Source organism: Lonchura striata, chromosome 15 (genome assembly GCF_046129695.1).
Source record: "Lonchura striata isolate bLonStr1 chromosome 15, bLonStr1.mat, whole genome shotgun sequence".
Taxonomy (NCBI): Eukaryota; Metazoa; Chordata; class Aves; order Passeriformes; family Estrildidae; genus Lonchura; species Lonchura striata.
This window is the reverse complement of record NC_134617.1, coordinates 15,418,167-15,433,237: the sequence shown is the minus strand read 5'-3', so window position 1 is coordinate 15,433,237 and position 15,071 is coordinate 15,418,167. Positions and strand designations below refer to the sequence as shown.

The window sequence follows — 15,071 nt, the reverse complement described above, 5'->3', positions numbered from 1 at the left end:
AAAAGTCACAGGTTCTCTGCAATGCCAACCAAACCGGCATGGAAGGAATTGCTTTGGTTGGGAGCCATCCTGTGAGGCAAGACCAGCTCAGGATGCTCCATATCTGAGTTACTGGAGCATTTCCCCATCCACTGAAAACAAATTTGAGCAATTACTAACCCCAAAACTTTGTGACTGAAGTTTTTGTCTGACATTTCAGTTTGGTTTTTGCTTTACACATTAAAATGAGCAGTGGAGACATGAGAGGCAGCAGGATCAATGCTGAGGGTTGTTCCCTTGTGCTGTAAAGAGAGAGTTGGGTTTGGAGTGGGAAATTAAGCTAAAGAGGAAGTATTTTCTTCCAAAATAAAGGCTTTTAATGGCTTGGCAAGGTGTAGGGGAGCTGTTTCCTGCTTCTTCTCAAGCACCCACCACTGGCCAATTTGTACCAGCTTGGAGGAGCATCTGGCCCAGGTAAGTTTCCTGATGTTACTCAGACAAATGCAGCCATTTCATCAGTGTGCTCTATTTCCCCCAAACTAGAAAGCAAATTTCTAGGAATATACTGCTCATAACCATGGGCTAGCTCACAAAGGAGACAGAGATGTGTGTAAATATGCTATTCAGAGGAGTAAGAGACAGCAGATTAATTTCTGATGGAAACAGTGTGGCCTGATGGGTGAGCTGCTGCAGTGCAAAGCCCAGGGAGAGCTGGGGCGGTGCTGCAAGGCCAAAGAAATGGATATCTCAAACCTTTCCAAGCCAGCGAGGGAGAGAGGAGAGGGAAGGGGCAGGGGAAGGCTGGGAGAGACACTGTCCGTGTACACGGAGCAGGGTCCGGGCTCATCCCTCCGCAGCACCAGAGCGAGTGTGGGGTGGGGCAGGAATGCTGCCCTGAACATGAGGCGTGAAATCCATGTCCAACAAGAATTTCAGGCAGTGCCTAACGCAAGCACCGGATGGGTTTGTAGGCAGGGCTGAGGCGCTGGGGCGCTGAATGAAGCACGGGGTGACGCAGCGCTCAGGCGGGTGCATTATTGATGGGTTCCTTCTCCCCAGGTTTGAGCGCCCGGGAGAGAAGCAGCGTCTGCGGCGCTTGGAGGGGGACACGCTGTGGCCAGAGTCGGCATTTGCAACGCCTGCCGGCTCCTCTGCTGCTCCTGGAGCAGGGATTCCTGCATCCAGCCTCTCCCTCCGCCGCTCTCCACCTGCAGCCCCTCCACCCAAGGCGGGGCAGCGCCTGCCCCATCCTCCAGCCCCGGAGCTCCGGGGAGCTTTGGGGGCTCACAGCCGGCTCCTCTGGGGCTTGGAAGGGGTGAGAGCCCCTGAATTTGCCTTTGGCTTTGCTGATGATCCAAAGCCTTCATCTGTTTCTGGGGACTGCCCACAGACCCACGGCAGGGGCAGAGCTGGGAGCACAGGGTGTTCCAGCAGCCTTGGAACAGCAGGAACAGGACCACTGCTGGCACTGAGTGGGACAACTCATTCCCTCACAGGAGGATGTTCTACTTCTATCCCAAAGCCTTCTGCTGTAAAAAACCCATCCTGTGTCTCCAGGCCCCAGGCCTCAGCCCGGTGAGCAGCAGTGAATGCTGCAGGGCTTTGGGCTCAGAGCATCCTGCTCATCTCAGCTGCTTGGGATGTGAAGGGAAAGCCTCATGGCTGGAAAACATTGGAAAACGTGAGCTAGCATTCCTGTCAGGCCTTGCAGGGAGAGGCGTGGTTTGCCTCTTCCTCAGAACCTAATTTGAACCACAAGGATGCAGTGGAAAGAAAAAAAACTGCTTTGGAAGATTTTTAAAGAACAGCACGAACTAAAAAAGCAGCTGCCAAACTGAATTTCTATTATTAAAAATCAGCACTGATAAGAGCCATATTAGATCAAATAATTTATTTAGTAATTCCATGTAAACACTTCAGATTTACTAGCAAATACAATGCTTGCTGTTCTTTTAAATAGATCATTCAAAAAATAAGAATCTATTATTAATGGCAGGTTGACTAGAGATCTCCATACTACTGTACAATAAGGAATTGGTTTTCTAATGGATTTAACATCTCAATTTTTCTTGCTCTGCATTTGCTTTACACAAAGCCCAAAGGACACAGGTTTGAACTGCTCCCTGACGATGCCACTGCGGCCCAGGGTGTTTTGGGGAAGGTACGCAGGCAACTCCTCCCATCCTGGCATTGGTGTGAGCTGATGTGAGGGTGGGATGGCAGAGCTGGCGTGAGCACTGTTCACAAACACACGCCTTTTCGGTCAGAAAACAGACAGTGAACGGTGGAGAACTTCTCTTTGGGATGTATAAAAGCAACGAACTCCATCGTTGGCATTTACTTATCAACACAGCAGTACACATACACGTATCCACAGTCTGGAAAAGCATCCTATGAGCTGGAGAAAGCAGTGGTTCTGAGGCTTGGTACACCAGTGCACTAAAACCAAAAGAATGATACCTTCTTACATAGTCAAATGAAAAATAAATATCTTTATTTTCTGCCTACTTTATTTCAGTTTTCAAATAAATTTTAAATAAATCTGTACAAAGTATACTGTTACAGTATATATTTGTAAGTGAACTGAAATGCCTAAGTGTAACAACACTACAGGAAAGCAGTAAAGATTGGCACATCTCTAATCAAGATTAACATCTCTAATCAAGATTAACTTTTACACTCAAAAAATACCAACGCCTGTGAAAACCCACAAAATATTTTTGGTATTTTTTTATGCAAGTTGCGTTGCAAACACATGACAGACCAATTCTCCCCTGCCTGGAAAAGAAAATCACTTCTCGTGGTTCTCACAGAACATGAACATCTTTATGATGCTAAAGGGACACCATCAGGTGAAAAGAGAGAGAGAGATTTCAATTTGTAAAAAGCAAACGCTTTGGTCAAAAATCGTCACGTTTGGGATTTGGTGAGCGTTTGGCCGCGGCCCCGAGCTCGGCTGCGGAGCAGCGGCGCTGCCCAGACCCCCGGAGGGCTGAGCTGCTCTGGCCAGGGACACAGAGCCCCGGCAGAGGAGCTGTTCCCCCTGCGATCCAAAAAGAATTAACACGCATGCCACAGGGCTGCAGTTTGTGGTTTCTTTTTCCCCCCAAAAGCAAGAAACTAAAATTGATCTGACAGTGTCCCTTTGCTCAAAATAAAGACTTCTGTGCTAGAGAGGTCAGATAATGAAACAAACTTTTTCAAACTTTTTCACAGGGTCAAAGAGACAGGTACATCTCAAAATTCAAGTTTTCAAATCCCATTGCAGTTATCAGACTCATGAGCTCTCAAAATCTCCTAATATTTCATTAAATAATTCCCAACTGGGAATCGGGGATAAATACTACAGATTAAGAGTGAGAGTTTTCTCTCTTAATCCTTCCAAAGATATATTCACTCAAAGTTTACATGCTGAAAGTTAATCTTACATTAGAATGTAATTGGCTGCAACATAAACCTATAAATGAATCAACTACCATAGATTAAACTCTGTTAAATATTTCTAAGTTAATAAAATATTGACAGTATTATAAAATTACAGTATTTACAATAAGAAAAATCTAGACTAATATATACCTTTAACAGATCTCTTCTTCAATTTGGGATTGCAACGGAATTATGAATATATGAACAATTTATTAGAAAGTTGCATTGCAATTATCAGGTTTTCCATTAGAGCTAGAGAGGGTGAGCTATCACTGCCTTTGGAAAAAACAAAAAGTGACTTCTGGTGGTGGGGTGTAGCTTTTGAGTACCAAACTGGTAACAGGAGTCCTCCGCAAGACGTCTGAAGATAAGGTAGGACCAGCCTCAACTGCTCAGATTAAGGTTGTATTACAGAACTGCCAGCAATCAGAACCACCCAGGCTGCAAAAGGGGAGGAAAGGTAGTTTTCAGCTCAAAGTGCACAGCTGGAAGGGCTCCCCTCATTCTGGACTCCAACTAAGGCTGCAGGAGCTTGGATCAGCTCTCAGGAACAGCAAAGCCCTCAGCTCAGGGTTCCTGAGGAGGAAACGAGCCACGGTGCTCCTTAAAGGGACATGGTTGGGCTCCAGCTATGCCAAAAACACCCTTGTCAACCCTGCAGGACAAAACCAGACTGGGCATCTGGCCATGAGATCCTCTTGGACTTGCTTTTTTAGGATGTTTTTTCTGGGGAGGTACAGGGATGGGTTTTGGTTTGGGATTTTTTTTTTTTTTTAATTATTATTTTTTTTGTGTTTTGTTTGCTTGGGAAAAAAAATTTGGCCGGGACCATGCAGTAAACTCATTTTCTATCCCTCATCAGGTTCTCTGCTTCTGGGGTATTACCAAAACGTGAAGTGTTTGGGTGGCAAATACTTATGAGGAAAAAGGAGGCTTCAACATTCCCAAGTCAATTTGTCTTGGGATAAACCAAAAGCAATTTGAGTCCTTAGAAATTGCCAGCTGCTTTTGGGGTCTCAGACACCCAGTGATGTCCTTTTAAGGATCAGATCTTTCACCTGCCCTTTTTCCCAGCCTCGGAGGATGAGTTTACAATGAGTTTAGGAAGGGCCACGTTCATGTTCTCTCCCTCCTCCCCATGTCACATTTGCTTTCTAGGAAAAAAGGGGGAGAAAAGTAAGTTACAAATTCCTTTCCCGCCCTTCCCTCCCCCGGTCCTGCTCACAGCAAACCAGAAATGGCAGTTTTTAGTGTATATTTTGGGATAAATTATTTTCTCAGTCCCAAGCCTGAAGATGCTAGTGAGAGACCTACCCGCAGGCTTCAGAGAGAAGGAGAAATTTAGGGGTTTCTACCAGTTCCCATGGTGGGCAGGTGGGAACACCTCTGTCCTTAAAAGCAGGATTTAAAATGGCAAAAGAATAATTTGTAAACTCGGATCTACATTACCAACAGAAGGCTCTAGGTCCTGCGGGCTCCAGTTCCCAGAGATGCAGAGCAGGAAAACTAGAAAGAGAACTCGGTACCTTTCAACCACCTGCTGGGTTGTACTGGGAGGGAGTGGGGAATGAGAGAGACAAAATGCCAACTGACCTTATAAACAAAGGTATGTTTAGGGCTTCTGGTTTCAGGAATAAACCGATATTTACTGGTAAAAGTCTGCCAAAAAACAAAAACAGAAACACAGGATTACTGGTAAATATTGGTTTATATGGAGAATTTAAAAAAAAAAAAGAAAAAAAAAAAAAAAGAGATGTCATTGTGCTCCTGATCTCCATGTGCTCCCAAGTGGGAGCTGAGAACCGACCCATGGCATCCCTGCACCCAGTAGTGTCTCTGGCACCTGGACACCTCAAACCAGAAGCCTTGTGTTGAGAGGAAAGTCGTGTTTGTTTCCTTTACTCCCCTTAAACTATGTGTTTCTGGATTCCCCCCTCCCTCCTCTGCAAGGCTGGTCCTACGGGGGTTTGGCTCAGGAGATGGGAAGTCTGCTTCCAAAAGCACTGGGAAATGAGTTTGTACATAATATGGTATCTCAGCACAAGGCTGCCGGGGCCTGAGCCTCGGCTGCTCCCTGAGATACCATAAAATATACAAGGCTGAGTGTATATTTTAAATAAAGCATTTTCTTGTAAGTGGCATAAACCCATTCATTTTATTTACATGCTTATTTATTTCCAAAAATAGAGTTGGTCCACATTGGACAAGAGAAATCAAGAAGCCATACAGTAGAAGAGTTAAAAGTCCAACATTTAACCAAAGTACAATGAAATTCCAGAACTCTGTGGCTGACTGGAACCACAGAAACATACACATGAGCCACACAGACATTTGTACATAGAGCATTATATTACCAATAATATTTGCAAACATGAGGTCAAGATGGCTAAAAACCCAGCAGGACTGACCCAGGCGTCCTGGCTGAACAGAAGTGGGTGCTGAGGGGCTGTCACTGCTGTGGGGAAACACAACTCTCCAGAGATTTTCCTTCACTTTTGGTTTTTTTCTTTAACTGACAGAGTCCTAATTTTTCTGCCCTGGGGATCCAAATTGAGGACACGGTGAAAGCCAACCCCACGGAGCTCCCTAAATGCCGGGGTGCCAGGGGCTCAGACCTGCGGGACAGCGTGGACGCCACGTGGCACTGAACCCCACTGGAGGGCAAACACTGCCCTCTGCTACTTGGCCTTAAAGATCACCTGGAAAAGAAAAAGTTGGGATTTATACCCTTGTGGTGTGCTGAAAAAAGTTTGGATGGGGTTTGCCTTGAAAACAAGGATTTCCCTCCCTTGCCATGGGCTATTTTTGGCATTAGTTATTCTAGTCCTGTCTACCTTTCCTGGAAGATCATAAATATCCTAGAGGATGTTGCACTGACAGATGAGGGTATAACTTTTTTTACATTGAAAAATAAAAAACAAACAAAAACCTGGAGGATGGACAGCAGAAGAAAAAAAAAAAAAAAAACAAATGGAAAAGATGCCTTATCTCTGTGTGAGGGTCCAGCTCTCTGGGTATTTCCATGGACCTCACCATGATAATATCTCAGTGTTGCCAAAGGATGGAACAACAGACTTAAATTTGTATGTTCTGCTGCAGAAAATCACAGCAAGTAAAAGGGGGAAGACAGTTGTAGCACTTATGGTACTTCTACAAACCACTCACTACATGGAGTAGAACCACACGGAAAGGGTATAAACTAATTTTCCTTTTTCAAGTCATCTTTGACACTCACGCTATTAAGCCTAGTCCAATGTGAATGCTAGTACAGAGCTAATGTACAGAATACCAGCAATAATTATTGGTACCTAACAGGATTTAAAGGCGAGTATACTCAGTACACTTATTAAAAAACACTATTACCAGAATGCCAGAGCTCTGACAGCAGTTACACAAAGCAGCCGTGCAGGTCTCTACGAGGACAGAGCCTTTAGCACAAGTCGCTATGATCATCTGAGCCTGTGACAGACAACTCGATCTTCTAATTTGTTACCTAGAACATCTCTAATTGCAGATGTGAAATACATTTTAAAACAGAGATGGGCCTGATCCTGTGCAGTTGGGTATGTACAACGCACCCCAGTGAAACTCAAAGCCCAAATTCCTAAAGAGAGAGCACAAGAAACTGTTGTCTTACATCAAATAACTATCATGCAAGCATACCACGACAGTTTTATATTGAGTAACTTCAAAGTCAGCTGGTATAATTTAACTAGAAGTGAGCAATCTAATGGATTTCTAGGGGTAGGGACAAAGGTTGTGCCAGTGACAACCACCTGATCACTAGGGAGAGCAGCACAGGGACACTGTGGAGCTCTAAGGAGCTGTAGTACAGAGGAGCTTCTGCTCAACAGCCTCACAGACCTGCACCTACACCTGAAATGTGCAGGATTCCTGTGGCAGAGCACACATCTTCCCTTCATTTGCTCTGCTACCAGAATCAAAGTTCTTCCTCCTGAATGAACAATTCACTTACAGCCTGGCATACTGACGGAGCATTAAAAATTGCTTTTTTTTCCCCCCTGTTGCTTGTTGCCTCACTTGTCCCAGGGTCAGCCCCATGCTCACTGCACCAAACCTTATGCTCTTCTCAATTTTCCAGCCACAGCCAGGCTCGGGTCACTTCCCCGGTATAACCCAACCACTCTGCTTTTGTCTTTAAACATAAACTCTGACTGAAAGCCTCATGGTGCTTGCAGTTATCCTGTTTCTATTGCAAACTCCAACGACTTATCAAAGCACTCACTCTTTGGTACCATCATCTACTGAAGACAAGGAAGGTGGGGGAAGCCAGGGTATTTGCCATGACTCCTAGACTTTTAAGAAGCCTAAAACTAAGCCAGAGCAGCAAAAGGTTGCTCTGGCTGACACCAGTTACCTGTGGGTTCTTCTGGGTCTCCTGGGAAGAGAGGTAACACAGGTCTGCATGTGCACACACCAATAATCTCCCTCAAGGACAGACCTAGGCAAACACTGGAAGATGCTGCCCAGACCGCTGTTCCTACTCCTTCCCTTTCTACCCATTTTAAAAGTCAAGACCTTTGAGTTTTTTCTTAGTAAGAAGAAAACAGAACATACCCACAATATCAGCTGCTGAGGCACACTCTGGGATCTGGCAGACCTGCAAGTCCAGCTCAAGGCAGGAATTTGAACTGGGGGTGTTGCTTTGCAGGAGACATCTAGATGCCATATTACCCAATATTCTGGGCTTGTTTCTCCTGTCAGACCAGACTTTGCAACCTGGATCTAGTGGTGTCCACCACAAAAGTTTCATGAAAATCAACCTTTCTCCACCCAGCAACTTTGGGTTTAATGAAACCATTGAATGGAACTCATTTGCTCAAAGGCTGAAGATGCAGACTTGGAAGCCTTTAATCACTTTCTCTAACTAGACTTTAGTCTACCTTTTGCTCCCCAAGTGACAAATATCAACTGCAACCAAAGAAGACTCTTCTCTTCTCATAACAAGCCTATTTTTGTCCTGCTGTTTTTCAGTCATTCTGGTAGGTGCCCCAGCAAACCAGACTGATCATAGAATCAAAGAATGGACTGGGCTGGAAAGGATCACCTGATCCAACCCCTTTTCTCTGCAGAAAATATGTTGCTTTCCATGTCTCACACACTGAAGAGCTACAGCACTTCAGATTCTCCTTCTCAAACTGGAGTTCAGGGTTTCCGATCTGCAATCCCCAGTGTCCCGATTAATACTTTAATTAAAAAAAAAAAAAAAAAGAATAACCTGACATTAGGACGTTATCTAGTCATGGAGAATACTAAGCTGTTTTTTGACAGCCCTGTTTCTGTTAGTACCTTTAAATGTTTCAGTCCCAAGCTTTTTTAAAACCCCTTGATGCATCTGTTGTTCCTCCACTTGAATTTCCTACTTTGCTCCAGCATCTCTGCCTCACTTGAGTTTCAGAAGGCTCCTTATTCCACCCAAAAGGACAGCAGGCTCTCAAACATGCCCTGTGCTCCAGAAGGACATGGGGGAGTCACTTCAGTGGCATGAAGAAGTGCAGGAAATGAATTCTACCTTCAGTCCTGCACAGCCAGATTTTCTCCCCAGCCTTGTCTCTCATGTCCCTCAGACAGCATTGGCTCCCCAAAGCCTCCAGCTCTGCAAAGTCCCTCCTAAACTGCTTCATTTCCCAATCATGGTTACCTGCACTACTACGTGGCTCTTCCAGTCTGCTCCTTAAGAGCTGGACTGCTGTCCTTGGGTGGAATCTTCCTGAACTCCAGAAGTCCCTTCCTTTAGAACTATTTTTAACAACAGTTTTAGGGTTGTTCGTTCTTTTGTGACAGATTTCTGCCTCACCTGGATGTCAATAACCTTCCCAGGTATCTATGGTATGTCTAAGGACTCCCCTGCAATATTTTGGAAAAAAGAAGACTCACTTTTAGTCCACTTCTACCCCTGAGAACTCTGCACATGCAATTCAGTGACCCCAGGTGGTCACCGTTACTTAACAACTCAATAATAATTGTATTTTGAATCAGGACTTACGTCTTAGTCCTAAACAAAGGCAAACTCTAGACCAGGCTGTTACAAGAAATTATTCTTTAAGTAAATCAATATGTTTGCACACCAAAATGTTAGCCAGTTCCCTCCCAAACAATCTGGCCAGATAGCATGGTCATAATAGAACTCACTTTTTCTAACAGGTTTATGAAGATGCGTAAGCCTGTTTTTTTCCCAAGGCTCATGAAATCCTCAACTTTCCTTTTGTTTGGAACAGAAAACTTCCTAATACCTCCATGTCATTAAAATACAGAATTTATATCCAACATAAATGTGGCTGTTTGGTCATCAGCACTCCAATTTCCTCAGATTTTACAGCAACCTTTTAGCTGTAGTGTTCCTCCTTTATGACCTAACATACCTGCTACAATGGCAGGTAATGCAGTATCTTATTGATTTCTATCACCCCCACCATGTTTCAATCAGAGCAGCTGTGCCGAAGTCTTTTTTCACCACCGAGCAATCTACAATAACTATTTTTGTCTCTTGTTTCCACCCTGTTGTGCAGATGTGCCCATTCCTTACTCCAGCCCAATCCCTCCCGTGCACACAATTCTGCTCTCGATCTCCAGCCCCAGCAGCCTCAGCCTCCCACCAGCTCTGTCCTCCCCAAACCCTGCCCACCTGCCGTGCCACCAGGCTGGGGACGCCTGGGCTGAAGTGGAAATGCTGTGAAGTCACAGCTCTTCAGTTCACTTCCCTGTCACAGCCTTTTCCCAGGCACACACACAGACTTTGGGAAGAGGCACTGCCATGTCCTAAATTCTGTCTCCTTCCTGGACACCAGGAAGCTTCCCAGGTACCTCAGCTTCAAGAATGCAGGCTTGCCCCAAGCACGCTGACACCTTTCAAAGTCTACATGTCCAATCAACAGGGAGATAATTTGATGGATCTCCTAATAATTGGGAACTTGTATTTCCCATCACCAAATCCTCTGGCATTCAAACCTCCTACAGCTGTTTTTCCAGATTCTGGAAGCATATCCAGAACACAAATTAACTCCTCAACCAAGGCTTTGGTTATAAACCACCTCTTCAATCCTGTCCAGCTTCAAGTCTCCAAAAGGCAGGACAGTCAGGGCTGTGGTGGGAATAAACCCTGACCATGCTCATTTATTTCCAGAAATAGAGTTGGTCCACACTGGACAAGAGAAATGTCCAATTCTCTTGGATTGAACAAGGATTTGGTGCCATCTCTCCTCCAGCAGTTCTGGCCTCAGGATGCTTTCTGGAGCCTGGAATGCCCCCACTTGTTGCTCCATATAGTATTTCATCAGCAGATAATCACTCATAAAGCGTGTCCTCTCTGCACTCTTGTGTGCAGTTCTTTGTGCAATTAAGCCAATGTACTTTGATTCCCATAATTAAGCTAGGAATTTTACTTTATGACCATATAAAGTCCATCTTTAAACCAAAAATAGACTGACCGTTAACAGATTCTTTTTTTTAAAATTACTTGAAACTGCCAATTAGAGACGTGCATTGGACAAGATAAGTTACATATGGCCTTGCAGAAGCCTGCAAGGACTCATTTTCCAGGACTTTTATTGAGAGGTGAAGCTCAGAAGCCAACTTCTTTTTTTTTAAGATAGAATGAGCCTCTGATCACAGCAGATCTATCCACAAACCAAACTGTTCGCATGCATGAAAGCAGAGATGGCTTTTACATGAATTTGCAGTGCTCAGTTCAGAGTTATTAATGACAGAAAATAATTCAAAGCCTTTAGTCCCTACTTCGCTCAGACCTGCCTGGTTGCCCTTCAGCAGCCCCTGGCAACGGTGAACACACTGTCATTTATTATTTAAATAAAACAATCTTTTTAATAAAAAGGAAGTCTCACCCCATTTAAACTCTGTACCTGACAAGACACCAGCTTCTTTCCTTCACCTCTGGTGCTGCTCATGCAACATTTTTTTAAGCTGACCTGCCCACACAGCTTCTGATAAGCCAATGCTACATTGCCAGCTCTCCTCAGCATCACTCAAGTGGGAGGTTTAAATACCAGATTTCACAAAACCCTTTCTCCATGATTCCTAGCCCTGGCATTTCTTGAAGTATTGACAGATCGGCAAGCCTTCCCAGCTCGCCCAAAAGTGAGCCAGCTGGACCTGCTTCTGCTGGACTGATGCAGAGAGAAGAGCTGGTCCCTGAAATCCCAGCACTCACCTCTCGACCCCTAGGTGAGTTTTGAGGAGCCTGGACCGGCTGACATCGATGTGCCGATGCAGACTCACTCCCCAGGAGCTGCTGGTCTGAGCTCCCCTGCCCATGTGAGATGCCTGGGCAAAAGGTGAGCCCAGGCAAGTTCCAAACCTCAGAAGACTGCAGGCAACAAAGCCAGCAGCCTACATTGTGCTCACTATTGTGCAACCAGGATGGAGCAGGAAGAAATAAAATGCATTCCCTAGGGAGACACTAGAGCAAGTGCAAGCTGGGGGGCAGAGACAGCCAAACAAAGGTGGCTGCCCTTCAAATGACAATGCTGCTCCCAGACATCCCAACAGACAGGTCCTGCCTGATGCACAACCACTGTCCAGCCCTCTGACAGCTGCCTTTCTACCCAGAGTGAGAACAAAATCCCCCAAACTTCCAATGGTCCAACCTCGATGGGCACACAGCAATTTGAGCCCCGAGTCACACATCAAGACGTTCACCAGTAACAGAAAAAACGACCACTGCTCATTTACTGACTCAATTCCCAGCACCAGAAACTATCCAGGTCCATGATATGGACACAGCCTCCTCCAGCCTCATCTCAACACCAGCCACATCAGCACAAACCACACTGGAGGTCAGCCCCGCAGCACAGCCCCCACAGTCCCCCCAAAACTCCCCGTGCCATCAATCCAGAGCACGGTGGTGATGATGTCTGAGAGCCCAGGCTCGGCTCCCAGACCTTCCTGCAAGCATGGCAGTAAGACCCCCCAGCCCACAGCGCTGCCATGTGTCAGCAGGACGGGATCTCCTGCACCAAGGCCACACCCATGGGGCTGCTGCACGGTCCCTGCACCGTGTTCAGTAAGAGAGCCAAACCCACCGGGGTCAGCACGGTCGCGGGGCTTCAGATACAGCTTGCAAGCCACTTCCACAAGCAATTCTCCATTGAAAACAACATCATGACTGGGATGACATTTCAACACAAGGAGGTTTTTTCCCAAAAAGCTGTCTAAATCTCTCCAAGTCATGCACTTGCCGTCCCAGAGGCGTGCACTGGATCGGCTCCGACAGCCACCTCCCTCCAAGGTCTCCCCAGCCAAGAGGGGCACATCCTTTTGTGCTGCAGATGTAAATCCACACCTCTCACCTCTCCAGTCTCCAACAGAAAGAATGAAGCTGGTTTTTCTTGCTTCCTGCATATTTCAAGATAGTGTTTCAAGAAAAAAAAATGCCTCTATGCCACAGCCAGGGAGACTCAGCAGAAACTCCCACTGCCAGTTTTGCAGCCAATCCTCTTTGCACTTCAGTCTGCTACATGGCCCAAGATTCAGAAAGGGTTAAGGTGTGTGTATTTTTGAAAAGCTAATGTCAGGATGGACAGCAAACCAACTGATCACCAACAAAGCCAAGGAACTGTCTGAGTTAAGACTGAGTTCCTGCTGGGGAGATCCAGCAGATTCCCATTCAAACCAAAAACCCTTCCAGCTGATGGCTGGTCTAGAAAGGAGCAGAGATTCACCACATTTCATGAACTCAAGACTCAAGAGGAGGTGTAGAAATGGCCAGGGTCACCAAGTTCAACAGCAAAGTAGACGCTGCTCAGGATCTGACAGCTATTTTACCTGTGTTTTGGATATTTTACTCTCCTACAAGCTCTAGCTTGGCCTGATAAACTTAATGCCCACTAGCTGGTAAAACTTGTCTTAGTTAAACCCAAACTGTACCAGGTTTTGTGCTCCTAGACTGCTCCAAGGTACCTCACACAGGGACAGTAGAATTTCCCTACCAAACCACACGCCCAACTTGAGCTGCAGAGGTACTGCCACAGCCCAGGTGATGTCTGGTCACCCAAAACAAGACAACACCCACATGCAGGCAAAATCTATGGCCAGCCTGAGCAGGCTCCATCTTGGCTGGCCACGGTGCCTTCCAGAGCAGAAAGCTCAGGACCAGATCCCATCTCTGGGTGAAGGAGCACCAGCAGTATCGATCTGCAGTGGGACAGTGAAGCATTGTTTGGGGATATCCAGCCATTCACTCTGTCTTATTTTAATCAGTCAACATTCAAAAGACAGATAGTGAGGCCAAAAGTCCTCTATCTTTATCTTTTTTCACTTAATCTCCAGCTGACATTTGCAGTGAAAACACGCCTCGTTTCTTGCTGTATGACTTCAACTCTCCCTCTCCCGTGATATTTTGTCTCAAACAGGCTACACAACCCGTTACTACTTTTATAGAGGTGGGAGGGGCATGCTTTGACTCTTCCAAGATACAAAATGCTCATCTGGCTTCAGCCACCAAACTGCAACAATGGGGACCAGCAGAGCTTACCCCAGCTGGGGAGCTCAGTGTCCACTGCTCCATGATCCCTTGGGAGCAGCTGCCTGACACCCCTCAGCTGCTTGTGGCAAAGAGCCACTGTCATCAGGCTCTCATGGGCTTCTCTAAGAGCTGTGCTGATGCTGAAGGGCTTGCATGGCAGCCCAGGTGTACCTTGGCCATCCATGTCTGCCACATCCCATCTCCCACCTTGCTCTGAAAGCCTTTTCCCACCTTCCAGACAGACAACACCTTTGCTGTGGCTGCTGGGAACTCCTCCTCTGGACAAACTTTTTTCACTCAGCCTGAGGCTGCTGGCTCAGGAAATGCCTTTGTTAGTGACAACACCATGCCAGCCTCATCATCAACCTGCTTATCCTTTCCCTTCCAATGTACTCCTCCAGCAGCAACTTCTATGCAACCAAATTGCAGTAAAATATCCAGAATGCCATTGAAGAAGTAACACTGTGAAACCCCTGCAAATGGATGACTTGGCCTTTACTTCTCTCTGCTATCTGCAGCTGCTCTGCACTAACAAGCAGCACACAGCCCAGTACAGCCTCGTGGCCCACTTGTCATTCACAAGAAGTGGGATTGCTGCGGACCCTGATGTGAGCTGCCTTTCTCCCAGACTGCTGCTAACACACACAGCCCATCAGGAACTGAAATGCTTTGCAAAGACAACAAGCAAAGGAGGATAGGCAGGCTAAGAGAAACTCCCAGAGCAGACCCAGGACCATCTGGCACCAACGGGAGCCTGTGCTGGGAGCAGAGCAGAGCAGGCAGCCCGGCTCCAGCTGCAGAGCTTCCCGAGAGCTGCCACAGAGAGGAGCATCCTTCCTGTGCCATCACCCTCAGCCATCCCAACACAACACACTCCTCTTCAGAGGAGAAGAAAAATGCCATCAACTTCAGGCCCAAAGATTAGGCTCTGGGGAATGCGAGCTTTTAAAAAAGGTTATAATTTTGGAAGTCCATTTAAATTAACCTTAACTAGCTTTAAACTCTATATACGTATCTCCTTGCCACGCTCACAACCCACGCACATTTTGCAGTGCCAGTGAGCTAAATCATGTGCAAGTGAGCAGAGTAAAAGAAACCATAAAAAAAAAAAAAAAGCTCTGGGCAGAAACTCTTTCATTGTTGCAAGCAGCAAAGGAGATGGCAA

The 15,071-nt window shown here is 46.1% G+C and overlaps 1 long non-coding RNA gene across 1 annotated transcript; it reads right to left on the bottom strand.

The window, feature by feature from the left end:
- Window positions 1–1,855: 1,855 nt before the first annotated feature.
- Window positions 1,856–15,021, bottom strand: LOC116183118 (uncharacterized). Its single transcript, XR_004148878.2, has 2 exons — window positions 3,556–15,021; window positions 1,856–2,418 (listed from the first exon to the last, which is right to left on the bottom strand). It is a non-coding gene; the product is annotated as an uncharacterized LOC116183118 (long non-coding RNA).
- Between the last annotated feature and the right edge of the window lie 50 nt (window positions 15,022–15,071).